The 14551-nt window shown below is 40.9% G+C and overlaps 1 long non-coding RNA gene across 7 annotated transcripts in view; it reads right to left on the reverse strand.

Annotated features, from left to right (window-relative positions):
- Positions 1-6169, reverse strand: part of LOC107207102 — a 105389-nt gene extending 99220 nt beyond the window's left edge. For 6 of the 7 annotated variants that reach the window (XR_004498147.1, XR_001522611.1, XR_001522607.1 and 3 more), the window contains exon 1: positions 83-163. This is a non-coding gene — a long non-coding RNA (uncharacterized LOC107207102). Of the gene's footprint in view, positions 1-82; positions 164-6050 lie in introns of those variants that run through there. The other variant, XR_001522613.3, reaches the window with a different exon arrangement.
- Between the last annotated feature and the right edge of the window lie 8382 nt (positions 6170-14551).

The following is a 14551-nucleotide window of genomic DNA, read 5'->3' on the forward strand; positions in this document are numbered from 1 at the left end:
TTTACTCACAGCACACATCCCCACTTTTACTCACAGCACACACTCCACATTTACTCACAGCACACACTCCACATTTACTCACCAGTGCCCCAAAATCGCAGCACACACATTTCTGGCTCCCAAGGAAAACATCAGGGAGTGGGTGTACTTCCTTCAGATTGCATTGTGCTCAAAGATAAGCCAAGCACAAAACAAAGAGCACATTATGAGCAACTGGAATAGCAGCTTCTGAGGTTTCCAGGGTGAGTTTAAAGTGAAGTGGGTATTAATGACAAGCAGCCACTTTCTTGATGCTCAGCTCTGCCACAGATTTTCAGTGGGTGAATCAGGAGAGGACAGAGCTCGCTGATAATGCTGAGTTTGTGGTGCTGGTCAGTGAGGGGAAGGTCAGAAATGCTGTGGTGCACATCTGGAGCAGTTACCACCCAGGATATGGACAGAGAGGTAAATTTACCCAGGTTTGTCACTTTTCAGAACATATCAGAGCTCCACAAAGAAGCTGGCTCTCTGAGGTGGAACATCCTGGCTGAGATGTGCTAGGCAGGGCATAAAATCTTTCATTATAGAGGGATCCAGCAAGCTTTTCCCAAAAAAAATCCTCTTCCACTTCTGATGTTTGCAAAAAGCTTCTGGTACTTGGCAAGCAGAGCATCTTTGAGTTAGGAAAAAGACCTTTTATTTGTCTCATCAAATTCTTTTTGGTTTGTGTTGATATGAAATTGCTAAAAATCTCCATTTCCTTTCTCCAGCCTGCCAAAAGAGCAATTAACTGCAAAAGGTGGCTGATTAAAGTCTCAAAGCAACACGGAATTTGGAGTGATTTTAGCTCTATGTGATAGTCTCTGCAAGTGAAACCATTTGTTTTAAGTTCTGTTATCTGGAATGTACTACCTAAGAGCAGCTTGTGTCACACAGAGATTAAGAGCAGTGGCTTAGAAAATAACTATGAAGGCTGCACTCAAATATTGAGTTTTTTTTAAAAGGAAGAAGAAAGTACCATAGAGAAATTCTGGAACTGAACTTTACTATGAAGTTGTGTAGAATAACTTGCCATCAGCTGAATAATTGCTGAATTATTCAATTATTATTATTATTTTTAGCACATAAAATCAGGGTAGTTTGGCTTTAGGGGTATTTGTAAGTATCATAGTGAATATACCAGCCCTAACAGAAAGGGTAAGTGTTCACCACATTATTTTGTGACCCCAATATAAAATTTGGACAGTGCTAGGATTGCCACTCTGAAGGATCTGGGTGGTTTAGGTGAGAATTCACCAGAATTAGGAGAGATTCTATCAAAGCTGTCCCCAAGTTGGCAGTGCACATGATGCAGCATTTTCCTTGTGACAACAGCAAATCCAGTAATGACAGATGTAGAGATTTCTAAAATTACTACAGGAAAAGCATCATCCAGCCAGTAATACCTCGAGTTTTAGGGTCTCTGGATCCATGAGTTACACCAGGTACAAGAAATGACATAAAAGTCACAAAAGTCATTTGTTGGCCATTGATTATTTTAAAAATCACATATATTAGAAGGCTCAAGATATGAAAAATGAACAGTGATGTGGTCCAGAGCAAATGTGCTGCTCTGAGTTTAAATATGATGTGGAAAAGAAGCCCTCAAATCTGCTCTGATATTTACGTTATGTGTTATAATCCAAACCAGCATAGAAGCATCTATCACATGTTTTGATTTTTTGTATTTTTTTAAGTGTTTAAGTTTTAAAGTTTTTAAGGTTTTTTAAGTTTACAAATGCAAACCACGAGGAAGAACAAAGAAGGGGAGAAAACAAAAATGGTCAAATAATTTGACCACACCCCTTATGATTGCACATATTACATTTTATGGTTCAGATAATTAAACATCAGATAATCCACACAGGCTCTGCTTTGGCCACGTTACAGGGATAATATTGTCACAAGAATGATTGAGAACAACTGGCATGGTGTAATATGTGGCCCTTAAGAGCCTGCCAATACCCAAAAGTGGGGAAAAGACCCAAAAAATGCATATTTAAAATTAATGGCATAGGAAATCTAAAATGACATGCATTTAACTGCATAAGAAGGAACAACATTTCTAATAACCTGTGTTTCAAAGGGCTGCTAGGCTGAGACAAAACCTGACTTTGAGAAGCAAAGTACCACAGTGAATACAGGAAGGGAAGTACTGGGAGCAGAAGGAAACCACTTTTTCCTAACTACAAAACCTGGTTTGTGTCCAAACATTCATCCTGGGCAATCCAGGAGGACTCTTGATTGCCACCACACTCCAGCTCTCCTAAAAAGCCAAAAATCACTGACCTGATAAAAGGTGTTGTTCCTATCCTTCTTGTCAGGAAATCCTAAAGAAAACACCTCTATAAAACTCTGCATTTAAACATGGCTGGGGTTTATTCCTTTTTTGACATAAAAAACTTAGTTCTTCCTAATTTCATCCTTTTGGTTGATGTCCCATATTTTGAAGATTATTTGGTACTTTTTCTTAAAGTATCAATGTTTTGAGTGATCATATAAGAACTTCAGGCTTCATTTGAAAAAAGATAAACTCTAAAGGTCCAAACCCCAGAATTTTAATAAAGAATATCTCAGATTTTAGCTGTTTGAGCACCTAGCTAAATACTAGAGATGAGAAGGACAGATATGAGGTTTTATATATTCAGGTTTAGCGATAGTGAAGCTTAATTTTTATTGTCAGAGCAGATAATGCAATAAAAATGTTTAAACAGTTCACAATTTAGATCCTCATCATGCCATAATGTAGTGACTTTGCAAACTAAATAGTGTCCTTCCAACACATACTCCTACTGAAAATACATATCTGAATGAGAACTGAAGTTATTATAAACAGTTAAATATTTAAATCTAATGTTCTGGGATTGTTATGGAGTTGGAATTGCATTAATAAGAATTGGTTTGAGTTGCTGAAAAATCTGAATTAGAGAGAGGATGTGGAAGAAAGTTCTGGTTGGCAAACATAAGCCACACTTGAAACCAGCTCAGAAAAATGTCCAAAATTTACCTTGAAAGACAGTGGAGGGCTGACTGTCACAGAGAAAGCTGAAAACTCTTGGTTAGCTTGCTAAATGCAGCTCATTCCAACTCCTTATATATTCCTGCCACACAAACATCAGCCCTGACTCCTGAATCCCTGCTCTGAGCCTTCCCAGCTCCCCTGGAGGGACAGACAGAGCCACATCTACTGCAGGACACACGGACAGGTCCCAGTCCGTCCCCTGAGCAGCCTGCTCAGAGCTGGCAGAGGTTTCTGAAGGCATGGCCCATGTGCACATCTCCTGTGCAGAACAGATTCTTTGTTCAAAGCTCACTGCCTCTTCTTCCTCTCTCCAATTGTCTGCACACAGCTCTAACTCATGGTGTGTGTGCTCTTTGCACATTTCCTCTGCTCAGAGAAAAAAAGAAACAAAAACTCCCCCTCCAAAAAACCCCCACACCCAACAAAACCACCACTTTTATGGCCACAAGCCAGGTCATACACTAATAATGAGATTTGTATTAAAACCAGCAGTGGGGCACCTCAGTTCCTATTTTCTGGTGTCCTGTGATGTACAGAGCAGGCACAAGCTGTGCTACATTTGGGCTCCAATCTTGTCTTATTTCACAGGACAAAGACTGAATGTACCCTCTGTGCCTTGGTACAGGGGGGACATTTTGCTACATATTTATTTCAAGTCTCAGCTTTTCACAGAAATGGGGAAAAGCAGAGGCAAGGATTAAACTCTCAGTGTGGAAGGGGAGGTTTGAAGCAGGATCAGCCCAGGAGAGACTTTCAGGAAGAATAAAGGAATGATCAAAGTATGGAACTTCCTCAGGACTTGGTTTGTTAATGTTACCACGGGCTGGTGAACGTGAGGTATGAAAAACAAACAGATCCTTTAGCCATGTGAACAGATTCCAGGAAAAAATCACCCAGATTGAGCCTCAGCACATGGCAGAGACTTCACAGCTTCACATTGCTGCTTCTCCCTCGTGGGCAACTCTGGTTTGGAATAGAAAATATCCACCTCTATAACCCCTCCTTCACTGTCATTCCAAAAGTTTGATGGCTTTATGTGAGGATGGTGGCATCCCTTATTTTAGCTTCTTCCACAGCAAGCATAAGACTTTTGGACATGGGAAAAAACCAAATTTTTAGGCTTTGGAAGCTTAAAGGAAAGTGTCTTTGGGGAAAAGCCTCTGGGAATGGGGTGTAGGTGGACAGTGGTGGTGGCTGCTGTACCTGAACCTCAGGTGCCCTTCCCTGTAAAGCTGCAGGAGTCCTCCTCCCCAGTCTCAGCTTTCCAGGGGGTGATGAGAAGAACAGGAGAGGAGAGACAAACACAACTCCTAATCTCCTTTATGGAAGGATTTTAAGAGTTTAGGCAAATATTCATCAGAAACAAGCCAGAGAGATTATTTCACCTCGACCATTTAGAAGGGGGGAAGGAGAAAGGTCCCAAACACTTCTGAGGTCTCAACAGTTCCTGAAATATTCAGGAAAAAAAAAGAGAAAAAAAGGACCTGAAAATTTAGGTTTCAAAAATAGCTGACATATTTTTCTCTTTGCCTACAGTAAGCACAAACCACAGGAGCAAGTTGAAACCCTGCCTTTTCTTTGCCCAATTATTCAAGTGAGGCAAAAAATTTTCTCTCTCCAAGGTGAATAAACTTCAGCCATAAGTAAAGTCCTGCTTAAATATTGACACAGACCAGCATATTCTCCACTACCCAGTGTTTTGTTAGCAATTAAAGTATTAGATAACAAGGCACATGTACACAGCTGGATGGAGAAACCTCAAATTTCTGAACAGCGTCCCAGTTTCAAGAGTCGGCATGGAGTCCAAATGACCTTTATCTTGCCAGTGTTAACAAATTTAGATTAAGTACACAGATACCAAATTCCTTGCATGATTTATCGACTATGTAATGCTAATTTTTGCACCCATATCATTTGTACAGGCTCATTTTACTCGGTGCTGTGTGAAGTACCACATCAAGCATGTGGCAGTGTAGAAGATGAATAGGGATGTTGGGTTTTTTTTTTCCTTGGACTATTTTCCCCTCTAAAATGAACAGTGAACACACTGATAATGGGAAAATCACAGAGCACACCTAGCAGGTCAGGTGGGCAGAGGAGTCACCAAGATGCTGCAGAGCAAGGGCAATGCTCTGAGTGGGATGGATGCTGCCTAGAGGCTGAGCCCAACATCCTTCTGCACTGTGAGGAGACAGAAAGAGAGATGACAGATGGAAACAGCAACTTTCATTCATCAGAAAGGAGTGAGAAGGCTGACAGTGGAAACACAGATCTGTCCTGCTTTGTTTAATGCAATGCTAAGCACAAAACGACTGGCTTTGAGGTGTAAGTAAAAGTGAAACTCAGAATATTGCTCTACTTTCCAAGGTTTAAAGCTCTTGTTAGAAGCCTTGTTATGACATCAAATTCCCAAACAAATCTGTCTGTTTCCAGATGTCCACAAGCAGTACTTCAATTACATTTGTGTTTGCCTATGTACATCTATGTCTTTCTATACAATGTTCTGAAATAATTACATTTGCATTTGTAGGTTGAGTCTGGCAATCAGGATGTAGCAACTTCTGCCTTCCTCCAAAAATAAAACCAATTTTAAAGGTTTCTGCACCCTCCACACATGATCATCCCAACATCACTGTTCACTGCCCACCACTTGCACCAGTACAGCATTTTGCAGTGGTCTGATGGAAATTGTATTGGCAAAGTCATAAAAGTTTTAAAACTGGAAGCAGAAATGTGGGTGCAGACCTATGACTGTAGGAAGAGGATTCTCAAGGAGTCCCTGCTGAGCTTAGGTGATTTCACACCACTCATTGCAAAGGGAACTCTCTGCCAGCTGATCTGATTCCCCTCTAAGGCAGAAAACAGCTCCTTGTATTTCAGAATAATTCTTCTGACCCTCTCAGCCTACAGCAACAACATCACTGTATAAAAACCCACTTCACGGGGTATTACTCTTTAAGAACAGCAGAGCAGCACTGTAGTTAAAAGTGGAATATTTATCCATACTCACATTGATAAGGAGAGGCAGTTGTAAATAACATTTACATCCTGGTGAAAATAAGGTTTTTAAGCATGGTGCTTTAGTAGCTGTCTCTTGTAGGCTGGAACATGCTGCGTCTCTGACTCTCCTTTCTATGAAAACTCAGAATAATTATCTTTAAAATTAACCAAACACAGGTTTGTATAAAAAGAAATCACTGAGGTATACAATTCCCTGAATACAGCTGTGAGGTCAGAAGGTCAGACACATGCTGTGTGCCAATAGCAAAAGGTTAGAGAGGATTTTTAAATCCATTATGCTCAAGAGTGTGTTCAAAATCATGAAGAAAAGGTTTGCTTCTTACTGGATATCCTCACAGCACACGAAAATCCTGAACACTAAACATAGATTTATATTAGAAGACAGATACTTTTTTTACAGCAGAATTATTTTGTAATCAAATGCCACAAATAGATACCACAAGAAAAACTTAATGATGTAGGAACACAGAGTTGGCACAAAATAAAGTACAGCTCACAACCTTGGGCTGTGTAAACTGATGCAACTTCCTTGGCTATCCATTTATACCCTTTTATTCATTTACTTTGGTAATTCAGAAACCCAATTTAAGATTTAATATGATCTCAGGAAAGAATCCATAACCCTCAAACATCTGCAGTGATAGTTAACCGATCAATACAATGATGGCATTCACATGAATTTCAGCAGAGCACAATTGAGGGCTTGTGCTGAGCTCTGGGATATGTGTGATAAAATATTTTGGTTTAAATCACTCTCGTCTGAAAGGCAAACCTAATCTAGCAATTCAGGATTCTGGCTTCTCCAGAAGGATAAAGGAAAACAGATTTACCAGGCTGCAGTTGGGAATCTCAGCTTTCTGCCTATGACACTCAGTTATTCTAGAAACTCCAGCTTATCTGTCGGGTTTTGTGCTTATTTAGGGGTTGAATGAACAACCTGATTCCTTAATTGAGTGTTAGAGACGATAAAGGGCTTGGCAGGTTTCATTTCCTTGAATGCAGAGACTCCATGAACAGATTACAACTTGTTTGGATGCTCTCCTTAGGAAAACCACAGCAGGAATACTTTTCTTGTATTTCTTTGCTGCCCTTCTTTCATCAGTTGTTCATAGAGCTGCTGAACTCTCTGTGCTGGAGTTTCCTCTGACACTGATCCACCCCTGTCTCCCCAGAGATATTTTCCAGCCACTGCTGCCAGGCTGTTGTGCCCCATTTCCTTACACCAGTGCCCACTTTTACCCTGTGTGAGACAGCCTGGGGACAAACCCTGAGCACAAAAGCACACAAACATCCCCAGAATAACAGAAATTTTCACCAGTGGCAGCAAAAACTCTGCTGTAGAGCCCCAGGTGTGCTTTTCCACTTCCATACCATCCTCTGAGATCTGCCTCTCCTTTGGCATCACGTGCTGATTTCAGGGTTGGTGGGACCACTCTGTGGATGAAATGCAACCTTCAGCAAAAGGCAGGAACACATTTTCTATGCTTTCTCTTTTTCCTCACAAAATGATTCTCCTGCTATGCTTACAGGGCAAAACTGGCAGCATTATTCCCTTCCTCACTATCATTGCACTGGCTGTTGTCATCAGACAGAAAAGCTGCACTCACGTTTTTCTCCTTTCTTCGTGAAATATTGTGTGAATATCTGCAATAGAAAAATAGCAAATACGAAATTCAACTTCTGCTGATGCAAATTGTTTTAAAGGTTGCTTTTATACGTGGTCAGGGATGGCAAGACTGCAATGCTCTTGGTGTGTGAGGTCCAAAGAAGGATGAAAAAGGCCAAAGTGAATTCACTTCAAAACCCAAGCAAATACTCATGGAATATTTTGGCAGCTATTCACCAGGTCTAGTCTGCATTACACTTTTAATCCATGTTCACTTCTCATTGCCAAACCAGTGAGACACTCCTGCTGTCTGCAGGGTTATCCAGAAAGGACAACATCTTTGTAATGCAGAATTTGGAAGGGGATTAAACAAACAAAAACCCCTCCAGTATTTGTTGCCAATAGTTAGAAGTGATTTGTTTATATTTGTTTTCTCCTCCTTGGGACAGTTTTGGCTTGAGCACTGTCTGCATCAGCAAGGAGGTGGCCCCAGACAGGTAACCCAAACCCATCCTGCTGATGTAAAATTAGTTTTGTGCTGAAGTCATGAAGCTATAGCCACTGAAACAATACTGCTGAGAAAGAATAAGTAAAATATGTAAATGGAGCACAATTTACACTCTAGCAAATAATTCACATTATGATCAGAAGTGACTGAGAGTTAACAGGAGATCGTAATTCCCCTTCTGCATTAAAACATGCTTGCTCCCTCTCCTCATCCTCCTGGTTTGGATTACCTTAGGATAAACAGATTGTTCAGTAGGAGATAAACCAAGGACAACACCTTCAAGTTGGAAGTCTGGTTTATATCCTTAACCAGTGAGTCTGGCAACTATGTTATTTATGATCTCAGTTTGCATGCCAGGTTATAAAAAATCCCAACAACAACAAAAAAATGTATCAAAAAGCTTGTCAATACTGTGATGATTGCAGTCATGGCTAAATGACTTTGGATGCCTCTTTAAACCCCCAAAAGTTCTCACTTGAGTTCCTTTATTGCTGCTGGCAGAGGAGGGCTCTTCATCCACTGGATCCTTTTAGACTTCTGAGTTGCTGACGTTCCCACTGCATTCTGTGCCAAGTTTCTATTACTGTATCTGTAACTTAAAAAAACAAAAATGGGTTCAGACATCCAGATATCCTGCTGCTCATATGTGCAATTTGGAAGTAAGCATCCAATGAGAATAATTTCTCTAAAGGCAGCTCCAGTAAATTTGCATTCATTTAGGAGTATTTTGCATGTACCTCTTAGATCCTCAGTGTTAAAACTACATTTTTTTATACATTCATTTTCCTCTTTATCTAAAACAAAATACAGATTGAAGAGCCAGTCTTTTCTGACACAAACAAGAAGCTGCTGGGTTGTGTATGAAGATTACTTCTACCCCAAGAAGGCAGTTACTCCAGGCACTTAATTCCACCCTAATCAATTAATTCTTGTGATGGAAGGAATTTTATCTAGTGGAAATTGGACAGAGATCTGGTCTGAAAACTTCCAGCATTTTGCCAATGAACTCATAGCAGGGACACTGCTGTGCATATCCAAGGTCTCCAACTATTTAAACCTTAGCAACTCCTCCAATCAAGTATAAATAAAACACAACAAAAACTGTCCAGCAAGTTCACAAATCACAGAGCCACACTCAATACAATTGAAGGAGTAACCCCTCATCCACTGAACAAGTCACCCAAAATCTTTCTTTACCACATATTCTTCTTCAAGCCTCACTAGGGAGTCTGAGAAGAAATTAAATTCCTCTTCTAGAGCAAGTCATTGCTCAGACATGCCAGCAATGACAGGGATGTTGTGGTAGTACATGGAGCTCGTCAGAACCCTTCATAAAACACTGGAATAAAAGAAAACCAGGAAGTTTTTGTGCTTTATCTGCAAAGCTAAGGGACAGATGTGCCAGCAGCAGATGATATTGGTCAGAGAAGGCTGAACACGAGTGGCTCTTTTTCATTGCCTGCCAAAACATCCCAGGCCTTGGAATGTTCCTGTAGGAAGGGGAAGAATTAGAAGTGTCTCTCTGAATCCTGCTGCTCCAGCTGCTTCTCAGACTTTTGACTTAAAACTACAATCCAGCTGCTGGTATTTTCATTCCAATTAAGTTCTGAGTGTTTTTTAAACAAAATATTTTCATAGACTGACTATTAAACGATTTCATCATGATCTGATTTCAAACAACAAATGCTTACTGAACTGCAGAGACGGAGTCTGAGAGATGAAGAAATGTGTGTTTGGAGATTATAAAAATGCTAAAAGGATTTAACTTGGCAAGCAGAGGAATGAGAGCTCAATTTGACTCAAGGGATGCCAAAGCATTGAGGGCTGTGGTAAACAGTAACCCAGACCTCCTCCATAAGCTGTCCATTAATAAGGGACCTGAGGGACACATTATAAAATTAACAATAGGAAAATTTAAAACAAATCCAAAATCCAGCTGAGTGCGTGCAATGTCCAGGTTATATGGTCAATGCAGTAGCTGTCTTTAGAAGATTATCTTGCAGAGAACCTGGAAGTGAGGGTTTTTTTTGTTCTAAAATAAAAGTGAGATGCATTTTTTAGGAGCTGAAGTGGGAACCAGTAACACCAGGACGAGAGCTGCTTGCTGCTGAAGCCAGAAATGCTGATGTGGGTCTGGCACATGTGTCCTGGGGAGCTTTAAAAAGGATGGGGCTCCTTTTTTGGAGAAAAAAATCAAATGAGGGAGAACACATTTTCCCCCACCAGCTCCTCTTCCCCTGGTGCTGCTGCTGCAGGCAGAGAAGCTCTGGTGGGTGGTTCTGCAACAAGAAGCAGGGAAGGTGTTCAGAGACAGAAGATAACACTTACAAGCAATGGTCCTGTCCAGGAGATGGATTTGGAGCTGCAGGGCCTTTCTCCAAAGCCCCCCAGCAGCCCTTCTGGAGACAGCAAACTGCTCTGGGCATGGAGCACCTGGAGCAGCAGCTGTTGGGCTCCGTGGTCCAAGACTGGTCCAGAATTGGATCTCAACCAGCAAACCACCTGTCACAACTCACCATCTCACAGGGTCACCACAGGACTCCAGAGAATCCAACACTTCTCCATCAGTCATGGAAAAAACATCACGATCTACCTGTCTGTGGCCATTCCATCAGCAGGAGAATGCTGCTGGCTTTTATCAAAGCAGTGTGCTTGAAGTCAGGCATTGCACCCTCCTCACCTCTCTAAGAACAGCATAGAGTGGGGATTGAAAGCTGGAGACAACTTCTCCACCACCTTAACCTGAAACCATAAGAAACTCAATCATATGGCTCCTAGCAGAAGGCCTACTTTTAATGGCATCAAATATCCACAGAGAGGGATCCTTGTTCTTTTTTTAATGCTGAGTCTGGAGTACTGGCTCCATAGCAGAATCAGAAGTTCAGATAAAATTTGTAAGGAAAAATAAACATACAAAAATGGGAACTGGCCTTTGTTGACTATCAAACACAGAAACACCAAAAGATTTATAAAGTGACCAAACATACCAAACATAGGTCAAGTAGAAGGACAAAAACTTACTTTTTAAAAAAATTTTTGTTTGCTTATTGCTGTGGATGTTGATTCCTTTTCTTTCCCCACATTGTCACAAAACTTGTCAGGATTTTTCCCACTGGGTAAAGAAGGTCATGGGACATTGCAGCTTCCCAAGTGCGTATTGGAATATATTCTTTTCTTTTTTGTAAGAATCAACCCAATATGTGAACTTTATAGGAGCACAGGCACAAATTGAGTGTCTTTCTCTTTTCATATTTTATGAAGAGCACATAGTAATTTACATATGTTTGTAGTGATAACAGAGACAACAAAAATCTTGACATCTGTTAATGTGTGCAAGCTCAAGGAATAGCAAGCATTTCTCCTCAAAAGACATAGAATGGATGGAAGAATAAAAATTTACATTTTTTGTTCCTTTACCTGTATATCACAGCTGCTTTGAAGAAAAAGAATTGCTTTAAGGAGCAGATAAATAAATAAATAAGTGAAATCAAGATGCTTCTGGTTGATGGCAGTTTCCTGGAAGTCAGCTGGATTAAGGCTGAATGTAGCAACACAGTGGAAATCAGGAACTCCAGAGCTCTTTAAAAAAAGGTTCACAAATCCAGCAGGCAGCTCTGTCATGTTTGTATCGTATCTTTGCTGTTAATGAATGAAGTGGGAATGTTCCCCCCTAAAAGGAACATGCTGTGTTCATGTCTGCTGTGCCTCTCAGAGCAACAGCAGACACTGAGACTGCAGAAACCACACAGATTTAGTGAATTACCACTTTGTCATCTCGCTCCTTTTACTTCTACCCCAGGACTGAAAGTAAACCCCTACAAGCTTCTCCTCCCCTTGCCTCTTAATTTTGTTAAAAATCCTTTTAGAACCTCAGAGGGTTTTATTTTGAGAGGCTGAAAACACCCTGGAAAAGCCTGGAAAAACAACCATCTTTCCTTTGTTTTCACTCCAGGCCTCTCAAAGCCGCAGCTCTAATGACGTCTGAAAAGGATTTCGTGCGCAGAACCTGGGACCTTCAGCCCAGCTGATTGATTGTGTTTAATTGCCTTTTGGTTTCATCAACCCAGAGCCATAAATCTGCTGTGTGTCAAACACAGGGAGTCGATTCATGGGGCAGTGGCTGTCTAGGCAGGTTTCAAAGCAATCCCAACAAAACAGGGGTGTTGGAGGATGTGTTTTTGCAGCGTGTGATGTGGTGGGTACCGAGATGGGGGCAGGAGGTGCTGGGGGCTCCAGCAGCACAGACAATAAATGTGGCACCAGGAAAAGCCAGGGGCTGCTGCTCTGCCCTCCTCATCTGCCTGCAATGAGTGAAAAAAAAGCCAAAGGAAAACCACAGGGGATTTTTCCTCCCTCCTTATTGCAAGGCTGAGAATGAAGGGAGCTCAGCACACACACTGAGCCCCTGACACAGCAGAGAAACAGAGCTCACAGAGCCCAGCCTGTGACATCCTTCGTGTTCAGGGCTATGCAAGACAGGCCAGGCATGAAATTCTGGGCTGGTTTTAAGGCTTGCTGGAACGTGATTGTTGTTTCCCAAATGTTAAGCCAGATGAGGATCCAGAGTAGTTGTCAATAATGAAGCAAAAAGTAAAATGAGGGGCAAGCAAACACTGCCAGACACTAAGGGAAAAAAACTCCAAAACACTCTACTACTTTTAACTCACATTAATAATAATATTTTTCCTTTTTTACCATTTTAATCTGGCTAGTAATATTTTTACTGATTCTTTCAGAACCCTGTCATGATTATGTCTATTATGTGATTACTGAACATTCATATAGCGTTATTCTCCTCATTTAAAAATCTGCAAACAGATTTCCTAATTTCTTTACAAAGTTTCTTGTACAGACCTAGTGTGCATACATAGTTAAAAATAAATATTTTTGTTTTTTAGTGAAAAAAATGACAAAAAAATGCTACTTAACTCTAAAGAAAAAAACAACAGATTATATTTCATTGACCAGTTGATAAATAAATATTACAACTCCACTGACATGACAGAAGTCTTGGATTACATCAGCTGAAGAAGCCCCACCATTTGTTACAACAGCTGTCAGGGAACAAGTCTTGGAAATTTTAAAAGAGTGAGAAAATACCAATTTGAAAAAATATATAGGCAAATTTTTATTACTCATAATTGCCAGCAGAAACCCAAATGTTTGGGGGGTTTTCTCAATTCTCTGACCTGAAAAATCCAAATTTTAAAAAGAAACTTACTGAAAATAACTGAAGTATGCTCAAGAAAATGGGTAAGGGGGGTAGATGTGAAAGGAAAAGCTTCAGCTTTCTCACTGCAGGCCAGGATTTCCCCAGGAGCTTTCCTGGTGCTGGCAAACTATTCCCAAGTGCTTTTGGCACTCGGGATTTTGCACCCTTGAAACTTTGGGGCCATGTAAGAAGATGAAAACCAATTTCTCCAGCAATGTCACACCCACTCTGTCCAGCCCTGGATGTAGCTGCTCTTCTGGACACCCGAAGCATCATTCCCATGGCAGATTCCTTACTGAAATTTTTACACTTTACTTACTGAATTCAGTACAGCAGCATTCAGCAGGCAATTCCTGCATCTCTGTGCCAACACCCTTTTGGAATAGAAAGTCATGCATGCTGCTGAAAAACCCTAAAATAAATTATAGTTCTGCCAGGGAAACACATCTAGACAAAATATTGCACCTTGGCTACCTCCTCACAGATGTCTTTAAAATGATCCTTGGGAGTATTGATTTTTTTCCTCCCCCATAAATTGTATTTCCCAATATAATGGGCCATAGATTTCCCAGAGAGCACCAGAGCTCCTGTTTGCTGGCTTGTTTCTCCACCCTCTCAGACAATTCAAAGGCCCCAGGAGAAGAGATGAGCTGCTCCCCTGCCACGGAGAATTATTAGTCCCCCCTGGAAATGAGGGCTTTGGAAAAGCTTTCCCAGTAATTCACTATGTCAAGGAAAACAACCTGGTCCTAAGGGAAATGGGAACAGGTCCCTTATAAACCACCCCAAAATATCCTGGCCCCTGGCCTCACTCACAGCCTCTGGTTCCAAGGGACAAATGCTGGAGCATCAGGAAAAAACCTGTCAAAATAGAGGTTGACAGTCTGAGCAGTGTGGACACCTTTGATCCTTCCAAGTGTGTTCTTCAAGGAAACCTCATCTTCAGCCTGAACTGGAAATAAAACATTCAAAAAGCAAAATTCTTTGTGGTCCCCAGATGTCACTTAGCCTGTTCTGCTTTGACAAAATCTAAATACTCCATTTCTTGCTTTGACTCTGTATGCCATTGTCTACTCTTAAACAGCTGCAAGATAAAATGACTTAATTTCCTTCTGACTCTGGTAGGGTCGTGTCATTCTGATAAAGCCAAAATACTTCATCTTC

This window comes from Parus major, chromosome 6 (genome assembly GCF_001522545.3).
Source record: "Parus major isolate Abel chromosome 6, Parus_major1.1, whole genome shotgun sequence".
Lineage (NCBI taxonomy): Eukaryota > Metazoa > Chordata > Aves > Passeriformes > Paridae > Parus > Parus major.